This window comes from Lontra canadensis, unplaced genomic scaffold (assembly GCF_010015895.1).
Source record: "Lontra canadensis isolate GAN:19392208 unplaced genomic scaffold, GSC_riverotter_1.0 scaffold2, whole genome shotgun sequence".
NCBI classification, from domain to species: domain Eukaryota; kingdom Metazoa; phylum Chordata; class Mammalia; order Carnivora; family Mustelidae; genus Lontra; species Lontra canadensis.
Window position 1 is genome coordinate 38,741,184 of NW_022630996.1, and position 15,343 is coordinate 38,756,526.

A 15,343-nucleotide genomic window follows, 5' to 3' on the forward strand; every position below is an offset into this window, starting at 1 on the left:
TATGAGCTCATAATCCATGAACCATGGGATGTACTCCACTTCCCCCTGTATTCCATTTCACTTTTGTAAAATGCTGGTCACTGCCTACTGAATTGATTTTACAACCCACTAATGGGTTGTAATCTGCAGTTTGACTAACGATGGTCTGAATCAGTGCTTTGACGCTTCAGTGCACCAAAGAATCATCTGCAGATCTTGTTTTTTTAATTAATTATTTTTATTAACATATAATGTATTATTAGCCCCAGGGGTACAAGCTGTGAATCATCAGGTTTACATACTTCACAGCACTCACCATAGCACATACCCTCCCCAATGTCCATCACCCAACCACCCCGTCCCTACCCCTCCCACCGCCCAGCAACCCTCAGTTTTGTGAGATTAAGAGTCTCTTACGATCTGTTGGAGATCTTGTTAAAGCAAACAGCCAGGCCCGACCCTCCATGATTCTCACTCCGTAGATCAGAATCTGGCCTTGAAAATTTGCATTATAAGCCGCCCAGCGACCCTGGTGCCACAAGACCGAAGACGGTATTTGGAGAAGCACTGGTCTAAATGACATTTTCCCACACACAATCAGAACTGTTCTTTTTCACGTCCTCGTGACTCTTAAGTAACAGAGCCCCAGCTCTTTAAAATTCCTATCTATGAAGCTTTTTCAGATGCTCTATTTTTCTTCTTCCTCACATGATTAAGTGGTGACTTCTGGGGTTCGAAGTTAGTTTGAGTTGTTAGAGCACTGCACGGTGACAACATGGGTAGCCGGAAACCTACACTGGAGCAGGTAAGCTAGCTGTGGGCTTGTCAGTAAGAATACCTGACTGTGCTGTGCTATAGAGATTACTTAGAAAAATAAAAATCTTAAAAAAAAAAAAAAAGACAAAAAAAAAAACAAACTTGACTGATGGGTTTGCTGTTACCCAGTTTGGATTTCAGTTGAGTCTCTTCCCTTTGGCACTTACTCTTTTGTGTTCTTCTCTTCCCTCTTCCCTCTCTTGCCCATTCTTTTTATTATTTTTATTCTTTTTATTATTTGTTTATTTTTAAAATTTTATTTATTTGACAGAGAGTAAGCACAAGTAGGCAGAGCAGCAGGCAGAGAGGGAGGGAGAAGCAGGCTCCCCGCTGAGCAGAGAGCCTGATGCAGGGCTCGATCCCAGGACCCTGGGATCATGACCTGAGCCAAAGGCAGCCGCTTAACTGACTGAGCCACCCATGCACCCCCTACTCTTTTTATTTTATTTTATTTTATTTTAATTAAGTAAAACCTTTTTAACATTTTAATTCCCATATAGTTAACATACAGTGTTATATTAGTTTCAAGTACAACACAGTGATTCAACAATCCCATACATTACTCGGTGCTCATCAGGACCAGTGCCCTCCTTAGTCCCCATCACCTATTTCGCTCATGCCTCACCCACCTCTCCTCTGGTGACCATCAGCTTGTTCTCTATACTTGAGTCTGTTTCTTGGCTTCTCTCTCTGGTTGTCTCTCTCTTTTTTTCCTTTGCTCATTTGTTTCTTAAATTCCTACATATGAGTGAAATCATATGGAATTTGTCTTTCTCTGACTGTCTAATTTCACTTAGCGTTATACTCTCTAGCTCTATCCAGGTTGCTGCAAATGTCTTGTCCACTCTTCTTATTTTTTAAAAAAAGTTTTAATAAGTAAATTCTATGCCCAACATGGGGCTTGAACTCACAACCCCAAAATCTACAGTCACATGCTCTACCAACTGAGCCAGCCAGGTGCCCTTGACTTGCCCACTCTTTTAAAGCTGGCAGGGAAGAAGACCTGCCACCCCATTTGTCCTCTCAGTAGGCCCCACAGCCTCCCAATAGGGCTCACAGTGCGGTCGGCACTAGACCTACACTTTTTGCAAAAGTCTCTGCCATCCCATGTTTACTCTCATTATAGTGTGTAAAAGATGGCCATGGTTTTGCACCCCCCCTTTTTTAGAGTTGTACATTACCCAGTCTCTTTACCAAACTATAGGACTATTTGTATAATTATCTACTTTTTAAATAGGCCTTTTTCCTATTATTATATTTCATTTCTTTAAAGAAATGGACAATCTAAAATTTACCTTTTTAAAAAATTTTTTTAAAAAGATTTTATTTATTTATTTGAGAGAGAGAGCACAAGCAGAAGGAGCAGAGGGAGAGCGAGAAGCAGACTCCCCACTGAATGGGGAGCCCGAGGCAGAGCTCAATCCCAGGACCCTGAGATCATGACCTGAGCCAAAGTCAAACGCTTACCAAACAGAGCCACCCAGGTGACCCTAAAATTTATCTTAATATATTCTACAGAAAACCCTGTTTAGGATTTTAGTGGTGATTAGAAACTTGTATCTTACATTCTAAAACCAAAGTTAGTTTAGAAAAATATTTGGGGATCACATTGTTGGGTAATTTTTCAGGGAATATCCGTAATTTGTATAATGCCTTTTACACACTCTTACTTTTCTATCATGAGTAAGCCAAATTCTCTCTTCCCTCTACTCTCATTGATCTTTTAATCAATCATGCCTATTTTCCAAAGGATGGAGCCAATCGCTACCAGATTATAAGCACACACCATGAAGTGGGTAAGCTCGAGCCAGGGTTAAGCTCTGGCTCTATCTAGTACTAGCTGTGGGATTTAGGGCAGACTGCTTAACCTGGCTAAACCTGTTTCCTCTGTAAAATGCAGAGGATCATAAGAGCAGCCTCACAGAAGAGTTGTGAGTCTCAGATGACTCTGTCTATTTGAAAATGTTTGGAATGTGTTAATAGATACGTGAATTTTTATCTCACCGTCATTAGCTCTAGCAGGTTGTACTAATTTGCATATGATCTCTCGCAGGTTGAGATATTTTAAGTATACTAATACTGGAATTGATTTTACCACTTTGCGTAATTTTAATGCATTATTGACAATTAAGGCTTTTTGGGCAATAACTGTTTAGTAGTAATTTACTAATAAGTACGTACATCACTAACTAAGACATGTCATGTTGACAAACCTACATCTTTCCACCGTGTGATGAATGGTTGCACATGCATATATATCTCTATGAAATTTAAAAAGAAATTATCATTGAGAGACCAGGGATTAACTATTTGAAATCTCTAACATTTAAATCTTTTTTTTTTTTAATATCTTTTGATTCTAGAGGACAGTTAAATTACACGTTCACTGAGGAGACTTTGGGGTTCTGAATAGGACTAAATGTCTTGTAAAAGCATTTCATGTTAATCAATCGGTGACCAGATCTCTAAGCTATGTTAAACATAGATTCTGAATCATTTTCCTCTCTAAATACAGCTTGAGACACAATGTCAGCCCCTATTTTTATTATCTAAAAATAACTTAATTCTTCCTTATCAAAATGGCATAGAGTAGTAATCAGAGATTAAATATTTATATGATGCTCTACTCTCCATCCACTTTGGCTTGCAAATGATATTTTTTAAAAAATCGTTAAAAGCCCTTATTTTAAAACCCTTCATACAAAACAACCACAACTCATGCTGCTTTTCCTCCATTATGAAGAAATTGCTTGGGCTCCATACATAGTGTTTTAAAAGGAATCCCTGATCTTTATTAGGGACCTACTGTTGAAAAAAAAAAAAATATATATATATATATAACATTGAGCAGAAAGGTGTGACCTGGGGTCAGCACCAAGGGAATCTTGCTGGCCTACTGAAGTGAAGAAGAGCTTGGAGAAAAAATAGCTCTCTGCTACATAATGCATGGGACTCCGCCTCCAATGCATATGCCCTCTCATCCCTGCTTCCTACCACTGCTTTAAATCACTATGGTTATACATGAATGATTAAAAAGTCTTATAAGACATCTTCCCTTACCCCCTCCTCCCACCAAAGGTAGCCAAAAGCCCCAGTAAAGGCAAGCTCCTTATTTTGGGCCTAAATTGCATAAGGCTCCCGAGTACAGAAATTCTGTTTCTATTTTATTTTTAATTCTCTACAGTGGCTGTTTGTAGAGCTCCCAGACAATCTGTGCACAGAGGACATTCAGTAGCTGCTGGGGATCACGAGGGACAGCAGTGATAAGGCAGGTTCTGAATTACTACTGACTTAACAGGCTATCGTGGCCACAATTAAGCGTGTGTGAGTCACATTTGCTTTGGCCACAGGAGTCCATGCCCTAGGTGGCCACTTCCCTTGGTGTTGCTGCCAACTGGTCTATCCTCCCAGGGTAGGCCAGGTTGGAAAGGGTAAGCTCATAACTGCAGGTCTAACTTTCCTGGGCCACACGTGGAACACAAGAGCCACAAGACCTACTGTTGAGCCTGCCCCACCCTCCACTTCCCAGAAGCCAGATGGGCTCTCTGGGATACAGGTCTAAACAGGGCAGGTATTAGTACATAGTCCTAGAACTGGGTCATCCCTGGTGCCTGGAGACATCAAGATACCTTGGGACCCATGGAGATATCTTCATTCCTTAAACTGAATGTCACTGGACATCCAGTCACAGGCTGGATCTTGTAGTTAACACTAGGCAGGCAAAGTTCAACCAAACAGGGTCCCTGCCTCCAGAAACCTTACAGCTTATAGTCAGGGGACACAGATACAAATGGTGAGACGGTTCGAGGACAGTGTGGTAAATGCATGCTGCAACAGAGTGCAGGGATGGGGGCTGGGTGAAGGACAAGAATGCGTTTCCAGAAGTGGTACCAAGCAGAGTCTTGAGAGAGAGAGAGAAAGAGTTGACTTACACAGCCACAGGTGTTCCTGGCTGAGGGAGCCAGGGAGAGCTTTGAGCTTCAAAAGCACCGCACGGAGTTCCTTCCAGAAGAGTAGGAGGCTGGGAGGTGAGCTAATAACCCGGAAAAGTAGGTTGAGGCAGAGTCTAATAGGCTTGGTGTGCTGGGCTAAGAGGTTGGAATTGTTCCAGAAGGCAAAAGGGAACCACCTCACGAACAGGGAAGCAGCATGGTTGTATTTACAGTTTAGAAAGATAACTCAGGAAGTATTTTGGAGGATTTATTGATAGGAGGGAGGAAAACAGAGTACAGTAGAAGACTGATGAGCCCGCTGATGTAGGGCAGATTCAAAAGCTATTAAGAGAGGAGACTCTAGAGCTCATGCAGACCAATTGGAGGTTGTACAACACTGAGAAGGAACAGTCAGGGATGACAGGGAAGCTTTCTGGTTCCTGCTAGCACTAGGTGGGAAATGTGGAGGAAAGATCAAGTTTGAGAAGGAGGGAGACCAAGTCAGCTTTGCAAGGTAGAACGAACCAGCCTTGAGGTCGTGGCAAGGCATGGGGTTCAGCTCTGTTGCCTTCAGATACCCAATCCCATGTGGAATGTGCATGGGGGTATAAATGGGTTATTTCAGTCAGGTTCCTCAGAATCCTGGATTTCATCCTACACAACGCTCGTCAGTGCTGGAGCCCTGTCTCCTGCCCTCTCTGTGTGTTCTCCCTGTGCTAACTGGGTGCCATTCCAGGAGAGACATCCTGAAAATGGGGGTGGGGGTCACAAGGGGCAGCAGAACTTGGGCTGTGCAGTCAGATTGGAGGGTGACCAAATATTAATGCTGGGTGTGGCAAATTTATTTTTCTACATTGTTAACATTCCATGAGCAAAGGAAATTTGGGGCTTGTTATTTTCCAACATAGTCTACGGTACAAACAGCGGTTTCCTATTACACTAAATAGGCTGTTAAAAAGTTCATTATCTCAAACACTGCATCATATATTCTTTTTAAAATGATGACTATGTTAGGCAGAAAAATGCCCCCCTGAAGATGTCCATGCCCTCATCCCTGGAGCGGGTGAGTACATTACCTTACATGGCAAGAGGGACTTTGCAGGTATAAAAAAATGAAGGAGCTTGAGATAGGGAGATTGTCCTGGATTATCTGAGTGGGCCTGATGTAATTACTTACAATGAAAGAGGAAGGAGGAGAGGCAGAGGCAGAGAAGATGGAGGGGAGTAGGAGGAGGACCTGACTGGCCAGTGTTCGCTTTGAAGACAGAAAGGGGCTGCAAGCCAAGGAATGCCAGTGGCTTCTAGAAACAGGAAAAGGCAAGGAAATGGATCCTCTCCAAGAGCTTTGAAGGCAGGGCACAGACCTGCTGACATAATGATTTAAACCCAGTTAGACCCATTTTTGGATTTCCAACCTCTATCTAGAACTCTAAGATAATAGGTTTGTGCAGTTTTAAGCAACAAAGCTCGAGGTAACTAGTGATAGCAGCACAAGGAAAGGGATACAATGGCTGTTCTTTAAGACTCCAGAAGCCCCCTGACTACAAGCTGCCTCAAAACCAGGAAAAAATCGAATAAGCGTGACCCTGAAATCCTTAAATGCTTATGTGGCTAATCATACATATTTTTTTCTTGGCTCCCTGCCCACTGTTAGCCATGGTAGCATAGGCTGTTATGTCCTGGGGCCGGGCAATACAGGTACCCATGGCAGCATGCTTCTTCTACTTATTTTATTGTCTTTTTAAGATTTTATTTTTATTTAAGAGGAGCGCAGGTGGGGGGGCCAGAGCAGAAGGAAGACAAGCAGACTCTGGGCTGAACTGGGAGCCTGATGCGGTGCTTGATCTCACGACCCTGAAATCACGATCCTGAGATCATGACCTGAGTTGAAATCAAGAGTCTGCCACTTAACCGACTGAGCCACCCAGGCGCTGCCCCCATGCTGCTTTTAAAGGACCCTACGTGGAACACAGCCCCGACTTCCCGTTACCTATCTCAACACAGCCACGCAGACCCGCGCCTAAATGCAAGCACTGAGATTAGATGGTCACGGCATTAAAAAGAGCAGCCCCGGATTCAGGGTTTTGTGTTTTAAAATACGCAAGGAGAACGCGAGGAAGGCCCCTGCGTGAAGTCTGGTCCATCTCCCGCGGAGAGAAGGTGGCCGCTGGGAAAGTCCACACTGACATCTAGTGATACAAAGCTGCACTGCCAAAGGCTGGAAACCCGAAGCAGTTTGCATCAGTGGGCTCCTCATTTCCGAGATGTGTTACCCCCCAGAGGGCTCAAGTCCCACTGCAGACCAGGGGATTCCAGTCGCCCTGAGGCCAGGGTAGGGGAGGGGGCAAGGCAGGTCAGGCAACTTTACACTTACATGCAGGGGTGCAAAGTTTAGCCACTTGACACTTTTAGCTCTTAATTTTTGGGAAATGATTATTTCCATACATTGTAAAGCTAAAGATTTTACCTCGAAAAGCCTTTCTGTGCTTCCGGTGGTTAGACACTTGAATCCCAAATGCGTTTCTAAGAGCACTTAAGTTTTCTAGGTTCACTGAACAGTTCCTTTGGCTGTGATGTCCTAAGCAAGAAATAACCTGCTTCAGGGATGGAACAAGAAGAGCAGGGTGCTCTTCTTTGCCCTGAGAACTTTATCTGCATTCGTTTTTTATCAACTCTAAAGCCAAAAGCATGGAAGAAATGGCAAAGGATGCCTCTTCCATTTTCCCATTTTTCTTTGATGCGCATGGTAAAAATAAGTCAACAAGAGATAAGATTTCTATTTCTTTCCTTAATGGGGGCAAAATTAGAAGCAAGGCTGGATTTTGAAGGCTGGTGTGCTAACCCAGGTGAAAGATGATGAGCGAGTTGTCCAACAATATGAATGTACTTAATGAGCTCTACAGTTAAAAATGTTCAAAATGATAAATTGTATGTACATTTTACCAGAATAAAAAAAAATAACGAGAGGTTGATATCAGTAACGGTGGGAATGGAAGAAGATTCAACAAGTCTAATCAAATGATTAGATGCAGATACATTTTCATATCATTCTCATGGACAAAACGTGCACATTAAGTGCGGATGAACAAATATTAACCTCTAGCACACTAGTGTCTGAAATACTCTTACAACCTTCTCGTTGAGACAAACAGACCTGAACATTATGAAATAATCAGATTTTACAATGATGAGTGTTTTTTCATGCATGTAGAGTATTCTCTTTTATGACATGTTAATATCAAGCTTCAAGCAAATCATGCAGATGCGAAAATCAAATGTGCTGCTCTAAAAACACACAAACTTAGCAGAGAAAAAGGCAGAAAAGAAAAAAAGTGCAGAGGTATCTTCTGATTCAGTTTTGACTGTCAAAAATATGAGATGTAAAAGCATTACCAGAATTCAGTTGCTTCCTTGAGGTGAGGGAAAAAGGAAAAGATAAACAGGAAGGAACTTCAGATATGACTTGTGCAAACAACAGATTCATAGATTTGGAAAAGATGATTTGTTACTTTTCAGAATTTGCAATATACTGGAATTGCGATTCACTGAAATTCTAGGGAGGAGTTAGAAAAGATCTTCAATTCCTTCAGTAAAACATAACATTTCAATTAAATGTTCAGATGTACATATATCTGGTTTCTCCAGCACATCTTTTTAACAGATGGCATACTACTAATAAATGTTGTTATTTCTTCATCCCTACTCCCCACCAATGATTGGGTTAAGAAGTGAAAAATACTGCCAAAACCAGTATTAATGAGGGGAATGAAAGCTATGATTAGGATTTCATTTTAAAACTGTAGGTTTTTTTCTACTAAATTAAAATTATTTGATAATAACTGATGGGTTTCAGTAGGAAAAGAATTTACTCTGTAGCTTATGAAGAAGTTAAAATATACCACTCCCCCCAAAATTTACTTAAAGCCCCACCATACAGAAAATTTACTTTGTTTGATACACACAGACTTCAGAGAAACAAGAGTTTTGGAAAGCCAGGCCATTTCCTCTAAGATTTTGTTAACTTATTATTGGGGAGGGGAAGAGCAAGTGTCAGTAACCTTCAATGACCAGTATTAGAATGAATGTGACTTACAGTCAAATTTGAAATGGTGATGGCTTGATAAATTGAATAATTGAAACTGTCCTGTTTTTCACATTTAGTGTAATCAGGTTAATGGCTTTTATATAATTTTCCAAACTACTTAATGGATATATTTTATTTATTTATTTATGGGGCGCCTGGGTGGCTCAGTGGGTTAAAGCCTCTGCCTTTGGCTCAGGTCATGATCCCAGGGTCCTGGGATCGAGCCCCACATCGGGCTCTCTGCTCAGCAGGGAGCCTGCTTCCTCTTCTCTCTCTGCCTGCCTCTCTGCCTACTTGTGATCTCTGTCTGTCAAATAAATAAATAAACAAAATCTTTTAAAAAAATATTTTTCCTAGATTTTATTTATTTGAGGGGAGGGAGAGAGAGGGGAAGAGAGAGAACGGGTGGGGGAGGGCAGAAGGAGAGGGAGAGGGACAAGCGGACTCCCCCTGCCCACAGCAGAGCTCAATCCCAGGACCCCAAGGTCATGACCTGAGCCAAAGTCAGACACTCAACTGACTGAGCCACCCAGGCGCCTCTTAATGGATGTTTTATTATTTAAAGTAATTATCTTTCTAGTCAGACAAAATATAAAGATTCCAGATTTTCTGGGTTCTTGTAACGATTTGTATCTGTTAGAGCAGGAAGAAGTTTCTATCTGTTGGAGCTGTAATTCTAGGCATTGATCAGACCAATGCCTGTCTGTGATATTCATAGCGATATAAGATAAATCAGGACGGGACACCTGAGTGGCTCAGTCGTTAAGCTCAGGTCATGATCCCAGGGTCCCGGAATCAAGCCCCGCATCGGGCTCTCTGCTTGGCGGGGAGCCTGCTTCTCCCTCTCACACTCCTCCTGCTTATGTACCCTCTCTCACTGTGTCTCTCTGTCAAATAAATAAATAAAATCTTAAAAAAAAAATAGGACAATGCAATAGTCGCTTTAAAAGAAAATCTGTATGAAGCTAAATGTCTTCAAACAGTATGGTGATCCCTAAAAAATTTGAACATACAATTACTATATGACCCACCAAGTCCCACCTCTGGGTTTATAGCCAAAAGAATAAAAATCAGGAACTCAAAACAGATACTGTATACCCATGTTCGTAGCACCATTTTTCACAATAGTCAAATGTAGAAGCAACCTGTGTCCATCCTTGAATGATATATTAACATTGTATATACATACACTGGAATATTATTCAGACTTCAAAAGGAAAGAAATTCTGAGACAGGCTACAATGGGAATAAAACTTGAGGATATTATAGGAAGTGAAATAAGCCAGTAGCAAATAGACAAATACTGTATGATTCCACTTGCATAAGGTTAACTAAAGTAGTAGCCAAATTCATAGAGACAGACCACAGAATGATGGTTGCCAGGGGCTGTGAGGAGGGGAGATGGTGAGTTGCTAATGGATAAAGAGTTTCAGTTTTGTAAGAGGAATAGTTTGGGAGATTGGAAAAATTATAAAAAAGTTGAATGCTATTAACACTATGAACTCTACACTTCATTATAAAAAAGTTGAATGCAGTTAACACTATGAACTCTACCTCAAATAATGAATGGCTAGGTAATACATTCTATGTTATGTATATTTACCATAATTAAAAATTTCTTTAAAGTTTCTTAGAGCTAAATGTATTCAGTTTACAAGACTTTCCTTTAAAGATTATGTCCTTTCTATCCTTATGATGGTTGTAGATGTCAGTAGTTTGGGGGATTTGTTTTTTGTTTTGTTTTGTTTTTGTTTACTTCCTTACTTGATACAATAAACATTTGCATCCCGATATTGATTCCTAAACTCAGTTTGAATTTTTACTGACCTGTGAAACCTAAAAGATGGGGAACCATTGCTCAAGAAATCCATGGTTCTTACCTTTGTTTTTTCCTGCCTATCCCAATGCACTGGTGTGAATGATGCACTTCCATCAACCAGAGCCTCCGTAGGGCTTATTGTCTGGGGGAATTTGGGCCCCAAAGGGGCAGTAGGCATATCAGAATGGCTGGGAGTCACATATACTAGACAAAGGCCCCAAGAGGTTCTAATAGGTCTCTCTCCCCCTTCTAGGTTGCATTGACTCCTCACCAAACCTAGCTAAACTGAGAATTCTTGCTCAGTAATATTCACACTATCTAGAATATTTAGTGGGGCTAGAAAGTACGTGGGCTCTTCATTTGCCTTCTCTACAGAGCTGCTTTAACCTCCCAGAAAATGGGTAGGACTTCCAGGGAAGGCAAATCCTTCTGAAATCTCCAACCAATACTATATATATATAGAAGGCTTTCTTTATTTCTAACACTAGTCCTTTGCATGAATTTGAATACATTTTCCCTTACTCTCCCAGGCTAAGTTGTCTAGATATTCTGGCTCATTGTTTCCTCAAGGAAAAATTGAGTGATTTAGTTAGGTCTTTCAAACTGCAGGTTATAACCCATTAATGGGGCAGGAGACAAATTCAGTTAAGCATGACCATATTTTTTTCTCTCTCTCTAATGAAAGAGAAGTATATTGAAAGACTAGACAATATTACAGTGCATCACATAGAGTGAAGATAAATACTATTTCATGAAAATTTATATATATATTCTGGGCTGAGACATAAAATGTTTCTCAAATCGAGCCATAGTCAAAAAGGTTAGAAAACCACTGGATTCATTAAATGATCTCTATAATCTATGATAGCTTAAAATTCTATCAATCTCACTTTCATAGTGAACACTGAATTCTTTCTTTACTTTCACACTGGCTCCATCCCCCTCAACAAATCCCAGAGTTCTATTTATCCTTGAGACTAATGTGGTGTCCTGTGAGCAATTTGCCTTGATTCCTTCATGCAGACTTAGATGTTGGGCCCTCTTCTGGGTCTCTCCTGGCCCTGGGATAATGATTGTCATAGTGCTTATTCTAATCTATTGTAACTGTTTGCACATCTCCCCAGCAAACTGTGCCTGTATTTAGTGAGGTCTGTTGCACATAAGAGAAATGAGCGAAGGAAGGAACCCACAGCTCTATTTGCTTAAAAGAGTGATTCTCAGACCCATGATCCCATCAGAATCCCCGGGGAAGCTTTTTAAAAGCCCAGTACTCACACCACACGCAGACAATTAAACAGAATCACTGTCAGTGGAGCCTGAGCATCCCGGCTCGTCAAAGCTCCCCAGGGAGTCCAGCATGCAGGCAAGGCTGAGACCCACTGGACCTGGGGAATCTCATTACAACGCAGATTCTGATTCTCTCCATCTGGAGTGGGATTCAAGACCCACCCTTCCTTCCTTCCTTCCTTCCTTCCTTCCTTCCTTCCTTCCTTCCTTCCTTCCCTCCTTCCTTCCTTCCTTCCTTCTTTCCTTTCTTTCTTTCTTTCTCCTAACTTTCTAGCCCTGTCTTCTTCCACTCTGTGCACCTGCCATCCCCCAAACATACAGACTGTCCCAAGCAGTTTCCCACCTTGTCCTCACTGTCCATGCTATTTGCCCTTCCTGAACGTCTTTTCCATTTGCCACTTATCAACTCCTCCTTAACCTTCACTGCCCAGCCAAAATGGCACCTCTTCCAGGAAACGTCATATGCTGTCTGCCCTCAGTTTCACCTGTCAGAGCCTGCCTCTCCCCATCCCCCAGACCCCAGCCTGGGATCCTGCAGCGATTTGTTCCAACTATGAACTATGGGTTCTACTTTGAATTTGGTGCAACACCTGGCCCACTGCAGGCCTTCCAAGTGTTCTGAAAGAGAGGATTTAAAGAAGCATGACGCCAGGAGCATTTTCTCTGGCTCTGATTAGAATGAAGAGCTTTTATCCTCCATAGGGGACTTGCTAGAGAAAATCCAACATGTCAGAGCCAAGCCTATTTCTTCATCTATAAAGTAATACAGAGAATAATTGCTCCCGCCCAAACCTACCCATGTGAACCCAGTAGGGTGATAAAAACAAGTCCTGCTGTTGAAGTGTAACATGTTGAAATAAAGAGGGAGATGAGCCTTCCATCTCCTGTCATCTGGCCCTCAGCCTAGGACCTGTGGAGGGTGGGGGCAGGAGAAAATTCTGAGATCTGGCAGATGGATAAATAGAGAATGTGCCTATGGGAGGTCAGAATGATTCATCCTGACTCGAATGAAACTAATCTGGAGAATAACCATTTATTGATCATGTACACAGGTCAATTACTGTGCTACGAATTTTTCATGCCATTTCTTTATGTAAAGCCACTCTTGTAAGATGGATATTATGATTTCCCATTTTACATTTGAGGAATCTGAAGCTCAGCGAGGTTAAGTTACTTGCCAAGGGTACAAAGCTAGTAAGTACAGCCGGTACACATAATCTTAATATTAGCAATGCACATGTATGTGCCTGGGTCTTTATGGAGCATGCTGCTTGGACCTTCCAAGGTCCTTCTGAGTTAATATACTCCATAACATACTTGCCTTCTGAGTTAACATACTCCATTATCAGATGGGAAAACCTTTAAGCAAATAGCCCAAAGTCACATGGCTGGTAAGAAATTGTGCCAGGCAATTTGCTCCAGAAACCCCATGCCTGGCCACTACCTTCACTGTCTTTCAGGTCTATTTGATTTTACTATCTCGACTTCTATGTGGTCTGCTTCTCCTTCTCCTTCTATGGCTCCCCCTACATGTGCTCTCTCTGTCAAATAAATAAATAAATAAATAAAATCTTAAAAAATAAATTGATTAAAAATTGAGATAGAGTTCACAGCCATAAAATTTGCCCTTTTAAAGTATTAAGAAAAGTCTTTTAGGGGCACCTGGGTGGCTCAGTCAGTTAAAGCCTCTGCCTTCCGTTCAGGTCATGATCCCAGGGTTCTGGGATCGAGCTCCGCATCAGGCTCTCTGCTCGGCGGGGAGCCTGCTTCCTCCTCTCTCTCTGCCTGCCTCTCTGCCTACTTGTGATCTCTGTCTATAAAAGAAATAAATTTTAAAAAACTTAAAAAAAGAAAAAAGTCTTTTAGTACATTCACAAAGTTGTAAAACCATCACTACTGTCTAATTCCAGAACATTTTCAGTACCCAAAAAGGAAGGCTGTGCTCATCAGCAGTCACCCCCTTTTTCCCTGCTCCTGGCCTGCTTCTGGAAAACACTCAGCCGCTTTCTGTCTCTGTGGATTTGCCTGTTCTGGATATTTTATATAAACAGGCATCACAGAATATGTGGCTTTTTGAATCTGGCTTCTTTCACTGAGCATAATGTCTTCAAGTTTCATCCATTTTGTAGTATTTAATACAACTTTAGTCCTTTTTATGGTTGAATAAGATTCCATTGTATGGATATATATATATCTATATCTACATATATATGTAGATACAAGATACAGGTATATATAAAACACATTTTGTTAATCAATTGATGACATCTGGGTTGTTTTCAACTTTTGGGTATTATAAATAATGCTGCTATGAGCTACACCCTTTTGTGTGACACGTGTTTTCAATTCTCTTAGGTATGTATCTAGAAATAGAATTTCTGGGTCTCACAATTACCCTCTAATTTTTTTGTTTGTTTAGTTTTTATTTCATAATCATGAACTTAACTCTGCAATCCAGCTAGACGTGATGGGAGGAAGGAAAATATGAAACCCGTAGAACAGCAGCAAGAGCACAAAGATTATAGGATATTTGGAGCAGGTAGGGGTGAGGGGGTGCTCTCCTGAGCTGCAGAAGGAATGGTCTGGTAGTTAAGATAAAACGCAAGTCAGGTTTATTGGATTTGACCACAGTTAGCAATGGTGATCTTTTTGCTGGTCTTGCCATTCCCGAACCCAAACCAATCCATGGCTTCCACAGTATTCATGCCCTCTTCCACCTGGCCAAAGACCACACGCTTGCCACCCGACCACTCGGTGTTGGCAGTGCGGATGAAGAACTGGGAAGTGTTTGTTTGGGGTCCAGCATTTGCCATGGACAAGACTCCAGGACCTGTGTGCTTCAGGATGAAATTCTCATCATCAGATTTCTTCCCATAGATGGACTTGCCACTGGGACCATATGGCTTGTGACATCACTACCCTGGCACAGAAATCCTAGAATAATCCTGTGAAAGCAGAGACCTTTAGAGCCAAATCCTATCTCCCCAGTACTCAGCGCACGAAAGTCCTCTGCTGTCTTTGGAACTTTGTCTGCAAATAGCTGGAAGGAGATGTCGTAACCCAGAGGCTCGCTATCCACAGTGATGCAGAAGAACATGGTGGGGTTGACCATGGCTGGACAGTGCAGGCAGCTCTGGGTGGCAGTGTCCGCAAGGCCTATGTTTCACTTTTAGAGGAACTATTAAACTGTTTTTTGAAAACGGCATGTCATTTTATGTTTCTGTGTGCAGCCACAAGGGCTTTCAATTTCTCTACATCCTTACCAACACATGTTATTTCTGTCTTTTTTATTCTGCCCCTCCTAGTGGGTGTGAAGTGACCCCTCGTTGTGGTTTTGAGTTGCATTTCCTTGATGATTAGTGGTGTTGAGCATCTCTTCTTGTGCTTCTTGGCATCTGTAAATATTCTTTGGAGAAATGTATATCT

The 15,343-nt window shown here is 41.7% G+C and overlaps 1 pseudogene; it reads right to left on the bottom strand.

Moving 5' to 3' along the window:
- Nucleotides 1-14,408: 14,408 nt before the first annotated feature.
- LOC116872483 lies at nucleotides 14,409-15,029 on the bottom strand (annotated as a pseudogene).
- Nucleotides 15,030-15,343: the final 314 nt, after the last annotated feature.